This window comes from Myotis yumanensis, unplaced genomic scaffold, assembly GCF_028538775.1.
Source record: "Myotis yumanensis isolate MYYU_CA2020_CCGP unplaced genomic scaffold, mMyoYum1.0.hap1 SCAF_11, whole genome shotgun sequence".
Classification (NCBI taxonomy): domain Eukaryota; kingdom Metazoa; phylum Chordata; class Mammalia; order Chiroptera; family Vespertilionidae; genus Myotis; species Myotis yumanensis.
This window is the reverse complement of record NW_027223762.1, coordinates 67,900,639-67,907,803: the sequence shown is the minus strand read 5'-3', so window position 1 is coordinate 67,907,803 and position 7,165 is coordinate 67,900,639.

Below are 7,165 nucleotides of genomic sequence, written 5' to 3'. Positions count from 1 at the left end.
TTTTGAATCATGATATGAACTCCACTTATTTTTTTTACTTATTTGATAAATATTTATTGAGCAAATGTTATGTCTAAAGATCCTGTGTTCAGGGCACAAGGGCAAGTCTTCACACTTAGGGAGCTTAAGTGTGATAACAACACAGCCCGTCCATGTAGCCACTTCACTTTTATTTATCTTGAAAATTTCAAGTGTCAGAAGCAAATTTCTCTGCAAACTAAATGACAGTGTCTGATGAGGAGTTGGGCATTTTGTCTTGAATTTGCGTTATCAACTTGATATCTCTGCTGTGTTATAGCTCACGAGGCAGCTGAAAGGGGTGATATTAAAATAGATTAGGTGATTGCATTCACTGTCTATAAAAAGCTATAATCTAAAGGCTTAGAAAGATTATTTCTATAACTACTAAAATGTAAATGGACATTCAAATGTAGCATTTATATTTTTAGCCAAACATGGCTTTTATCACATATAAACAAACAAGTAATCCAAGATTGTCAAAGAAGTTGTTAGAAGTATAAAATGACTAATTAAAATAAGAAATACCGGTCTTATTACCCTGCAGTGGTCGGGAGCGGAATTGAATGCTGTTTGATTTAGGAATTATAGCAATTCATATCTTCAGGGCGCAGGAGTCTTCATCAAACCATGGAAAAGATGGTGCATTAACTCTGTAGGCCATACACAGAGATGCTAATCTAAGGAACAGCCTGCCCAATGGGGATGAGGGGGGGAGCACGCATTTCACGGCTGCTCTGCTTAGTTTTTGTGAACTTTTGTTCAACACCCAACAGCTTCGTCAAGTTCTTTTTCTGTTGGTAGCAGAATTTTCTAATTTTTTAGAAAATCACCTGTTCAATAGGCATGTTTTCTCGTTCCTCCCTGTAGGATTTTTGTGGACCTACAAATGGGCAAGGTGACTAGGAACGTGCAAAGCTGGATGAAAGGGCCACACAACCAGCCCAACTCCAACTTCCAGAACTAGTTACAAATTTTATTAGAAAACAAAGTTGAGTTAGGAGAAATACTTTGTCTAAAATCAACCAAAGAGCAACAACAACAAAAAGAGTGCTTTTCTTCAACTTAAACATTTATATTAGGGTCTTAGCAGTTATTTCCTTCTGCTCACCTGACCCTGGGATGTGACTTTACATCTAATTTCCATTTAAAACAGCCCACCGTGCATTGGTAAAGGGGTTCTAAATCCTTTTGGTGGACTTGAGTCAACACTGATGAAATCTTGCCATAGATAATCTATTAAATTGGACAAGACAAGTAAAAATGAAAACAGAGGTCAGCGCACACTCACACCATCGCACTTCCAGAACACAGCCCCTCCTCACAGGGCTGCTTCCCTCCCTCCCTCCCTCCCTCCCTCCCTTTCCCTCCTCCCTTCCTTCTTTTATATGGATATGAATGAATGAGTATTTCATTTGTAGACTTTTTTTCACCTTAAGAGAATTGTCATTCTGCCTCTTCTTTCTGAAATCATTCAGAATTTTGATTTTTTTGTTAAATTGATTTTTAAAAATACTTTATTACCCACTGGAAGTTCTCATATGGGATAAAAATCTAGGCTTGTATTGTCAATGTAACTCGCCAAATCTCAATAATTTCATAAATCTACAGCTATATCCGTGGGTGATTAATAATAGGTATCAATTTTGGAAATTAAAAAACACAAATTAATCTATTAGAAAGACATTTAAAATTATTTTCCTTAAAGTCTGTGGATAATAATTACTATAGAATACTTATTTACTTATATTTGAGTTGAGGTTTGTTTATCAAATCAATTCAATTTATCCAATATTTATTGAGTGCCTACCATGTGATATATAATGAAAACAGGAACAATGTGTTCAAATGAAGTGCTTTGGCACATTACTCCAGGAAGTGGCATATGCCTTACTACCGACTGGAACCTAGTGCCCTTAAAATACGCTCTCCGGTGCTGTAGACACTGCCCTTGCAGAGAGCGCTGGCACGCTTAAAACAGGGCGTGTGGTCACGTGCCACGCAAAGAGCGCAGGAACGAGGGTGCTATGGCACCCATTGGGTTGAAAGACCAGAGTTCAATCTCTTAGTCTTTGCTCTTCAAACCTGACAACAGCACACACTTAGTATCCAGGCAGATGGTCCATTTACTGCCGAATAGAGCCAGAGGCCCGGAACCAATGCACCTCAAGTAGGTAGAGCTGATTTCAGCTGGTTAGCAATACTCCATGTAAGTTACATCCATGGCCAGGATTCTTGGACATCTTATCTTTAATTTCAGATTTAGCAAAGAGAACATTTAAAAAAAGTCGCCTCTTCCTCAAAATATTTTCTTAATTGATTCACAGGCAAAACTTTATATTTTAAATTCTTATATTATCTAAAAGTATTATGTTCAAGTTTTCTTTACACACAGGATTCAACTAGAAATCAAATCTGAGCAGATCTTTGTGACAAGAATGTAGCTGTAAACAAGTTCAAGCTGTAGAGTCCAGCCGCTGGGCTCGGCAATTACTACCTCTCCGTGTTCTGCAAGGTGAGGTCGGTGACAGCGCTCACTCACGGGGTGTGGGAAGCATTCTAAGCAGTTCCTAGGACACAGCACGTGCAATAATTGGTTATTATTGTTGTATTAAAAAGTACAGATACATTTAAATCTTAGTTTAGTCAAACTCAGTCTCACAGGCACACTTTCTCTGGAGTAAAGAGAAGGCATCGCCTTCTTGTTACACGGACTGAATTAATCGCTACCAACAGCAAACCATACTCAACACAGACACTGAGCAGATGACAGCAGATGGGGGGTGAGAGTTCTGTCATGGCTTCCAGTTTGTGGTTGATATTTTTCACTGGGCAGTTACTTCATGATGCTCAGAGGTCCTGCATCTTCAAAGAATCTCTCTTTTCTCCTTATTTTGAGCATCGTATCCTTCCACCAACTTTGGATTTCTTGGGGCTCCAGCGTGGTCTCCTTCTAGTTCCTTTAGGGTCATTCCCTGTCTCTTGCAAACCCTCTGGAAACAGCCCTCCAATGTGTGCCAGGCTCTCCAGTGCTGCCTGCAGCGTGGACCCAGTGCAGATGGTCTTGCTGACGAGCTGGAGACTGGGGCGTGGGTGATCAGCTGAGGCAGCTGAAACCGAGAGAGAGCTGACTGGCTCCTCATTTAGTGCTGAGATGAAGGACTTGGATTAGCCACGGGGAAAACATGCACTAGGCAAGCTCCTCATGCCAGTGTTCTGAATTCTAATTCGGGGATTTCTACTTCAGCTCCCACCGCGCTGGACTGAGAGTTGAGACTTGGATTGTAATCTCTGCCTTCTCACAAAAGGGCTTATTGGAAAACACCAGGTGCCTTCTGGCGACCACAGAAAAACACATGCACCACAAGAACGGTATGCTGCCACAAATCCTAAATGAAGCCTTGTTTGCCCCTGAGACCCTCTCAGTTAGACCCTGGCCCTAACGTTGACTATGTCTCCATTTGCCTTTATCACATTAGTACCTTGGTAATGGATTGCCCTTTTGTTTTTTACTTGATGAGTTTCATAAGTGCACATAAGTTTTATCTCTTAACAATGTTTATAGTCTGTATACAAGCCACATTATGAATATTAGTAATTTTCAATTATGAAGTTAATTCAATATTAAAAGTAATATTTTAATGGACTTTGCCAACCTAAAGAAACACACTGTTACAGAGTGTTAATTGAAGGCCACTTATGAAGACACCAAGCATTGTCTACAGAGTCAATGCTTACAGTTTTATTGTTCTTTTCCCAAAGTTTAGAGAAACATGTCCGAAACCTCATTTACACTCAGTGTCAATGCGGAGACATGAATGTCACACAGACAATAATTCAGGTTATTCCCGCCACGGCAGCAGGAGAAACCACTCTTCAGATGAATTTGGAAAGAGAACCAGGTCACCCAAACATACCAAAGCCAGTGCCTAAAGACTGAAAGTTGATCTGCCCCACAAATGACTGTGTGCGGAAGTGTACAGTTTCCACGTGGTGAACACATGTCTGCATTTTTAATGCACTTTCTGCAAAAAGTACTGTCAAACCTTTGGTGCCCAAAGCAAAAACCAAAATCCACTCTCCTCCCCCCCGCCTGCCCCAGCCCCCAATCACATAAACTACATCACTGTGGTAAAATAAAACTAGATACTCAGGCAAAAGTACTGTCCCAGAAAAATGACTAAAATAATATTAACAGAGCTCTATATTTTTTAAGATATCTGTCTTCTGTAAACTTACAGTTTGAGTAGCCGTGTGGATGAAAATGGGCTCAATAACAATTCTGTCAAAATTGAAAAGAAAGAAACCAATTTTATGGTAACTAATAATTAGTGAACTAAAACCTAACTTGGAACATGTAGACTCTGAAGTACATTTAAAAATTTTTTAGCTATTGAAAGGAAAGGAATCTATTGCAATAAAAAGTTAGTCACTCAATTGACAGCAAGAAGTCCTCTTAGGGACCCCAAAAAGACTAGAAATAAAAGAGAAGTAATAACTGACACCACAGAAATACAAAAGATTGTAAGAAAATATAATGAACAACTATATGCCAACAATTTGGGCAATCTGGAAGAAATGAATAAATTCCTAGAAACATACAATCTTCCAAAATGAAATCAAGAAGACACAGAAAATTTGAACAGACTGATTACAACTAATGAAATTGAAGCACTAATTTTAAAAATCCCAAGAAACAAAAGTCCTAGACCAAATGGCTTCACAGGTGAATTTTACCAAATATTCAAAGAAGAACTATCACTTATTCTTCTCAAACTAGTCCAAAAATTTTAAGAGAAGACTCCAAACTCATTTTACAAGGCCAGCATTATCTTGATTCCAAAATCAGATAAAGATACTACTGAAAAAGAAAATTATAGGCCAATATCCCTAATGAACTTAGATGCAAAAGTCCTCAACAAAATATTAGCAAATTGAATCCAGCAATATATTAGAAAGATTATAAACCATGATCAAGTGGGTTTTATTCCTGGGATGCAAGGTTAGGTACAATATCTACATATCAATTAATGTGATACATCACATTAATAAAATGAAAGTTAAAAATTATATAATCATATCAATAGATGCAGATAAAGTGGGAATGGAGGGAACATACCTCAACATAATAAAGGCCATCCATGACAAACCCACAGCCAACGTCATACTGGGTAAAACTAAAATAATTTTCCTTGAGCCCTGGAACAAGATGGAGATGTCCACTTTCATCACTCCTATTCAACATAGTACTGGAAGACCTAGTCATAGCGATCAGACAAGAAGAAGAAATGAAAGCCATCCAAATTGAAAAGGAAGAAATAAAACTGTTTTTATTTGCAGATGACATGACATTGTATATAGAAAACCCTAAAGATTCCACCAAAAAACTAGACCTGAAAAGGAAATTCAGTAAAGTAGCAGAATAAAAAAATAATATTCAGAAATTGGGTGCATTTTTGTCACCAATAATGAACTCTCAGAAAGAGAAACTAAGAAAACAATTCCACTTACAATTGCATAAATAAATAAATAAAATATCTAGAAATAAAGGTAACTAAGGATGTAAAAGACCTATGCTTGGAAAGTTATAAGTTACTGAAGAGAGAAATTGAAGAAGGTACAAATAAATGGAATATCTACACTAATAAAAGAGAAACATGGTAATTGGCGTACGACCGCTACCCTTCCCATTGGCTAATCAGCCTATCCTTATGCAAATTAACTGTCAGCCAAGATGGCGGCCAGCAGCCATGCACTGAAGCGAGCAGGGAGGCTTGCTTCCTCCAGGAACTGCAGACTCCAACGTTTCCCGCCTCACTTGCCGGCCTCTCAACTGCAACTCTAAGCAACTATTACTATGTTGCAAATAAGAAGCTAAATAAAACTGGCTGTCAGTCAACCCCAGACTGCAACATTGTATCCATGTTTTCAGCAGCAAGGCCTCAGAGCTAAAGCTGGCCCAGAATAAAAAAAAGAAAACAAGGAGCAGTTGGGAGCTTTTAGTCAACTGCCAGCGGGAAAACAGCCCTCAGCCCCTCAGCCAGCCTGGCCAGGCACCTCAGTGGGGACCCCCACCCTGATCCAGGACACCCTTCAGGGCAAACCAGCCGGCCCCTACCCCTGCACCAGGCCTCTATCCTATATAGTAAAAGGGTAATATGCCTCCCAGCACCGGGATCAGCGGAGCAGCGAGGCTCCCGGCACCGGGATCAGCGTGACAGGGGGCAGCGCCCAAACCCCCTGATCAGCCCTGCTCTGTGCCTGATAGGGGGGGAGCTCCCCAATCCTCCGATTGCCCTGCGGCTCTGTGTGTGACAGGGTGCGGTGCCCCAACCCCCCCTCCCCACGGGCCCTGCTCTGTGTGTGACAGGGTAGAACCATAACCTCTCCATCGGCCCTGCCCCGAGTGTGACAGTGGTGGCGCCCCAACCCCCTGATCGGCCCTGCTCTGTGGGTGATAGAGGGTGGCGCCCCAACTCCCCTCCACGGGCCTTGCTCTGTGTGTGACAGGGTAGAGCCATAACCTCCCCATCGGCCCTGCCCTGAGTGTGACAGGGTGCAGCGCCCCAACCCCTTGATCCGCCCTGCTCTGTGTGTGACAGGGGGCGGTGCCCCAACTCCCCTATCGGCCCTACTCTGTGAGTGACAGGGGGCAGCGCCCCAACCCCCCTGATGGACCCTGCTCTGTTAGTGACAGGCGGCAGTGCCCCAACCCCCTGATTGGCCCTGCTCTGTGCGTGACAGGGGGTGGCACCGCAACCTCCCCATTGACCCTGTCTTGAGTGTGACAGGGGGCGGTGCCCCAACCCCCCAATCAGTCTACCCTGAGCGTGACTGAGGGTGGCATTGCAACCTCCCGATCCACCCTGCTCTGTGCATGACGGGGCGGCGCCCCAACTCCCCAATCGGCCCTGCTCTGAGCCTGACCAGGAGCTGCACTTAGGGATTGGGCCTGCCCTCTGCCACCGGGGAGCAGGCCTAAGCCAGCAGGTCGTTATCTCCCGAGGGGTCCCAGACTGTGAGAGGGCACAGGCCGGGCTGGGGGACCGCCTCCCCCCGCCCCCCCCCCCCGAGTGCACAAATTTTTGTGCACCGGGCCTCTAGTATATATATATATATGTGTGTGTGTGTATACAATGGAATATTA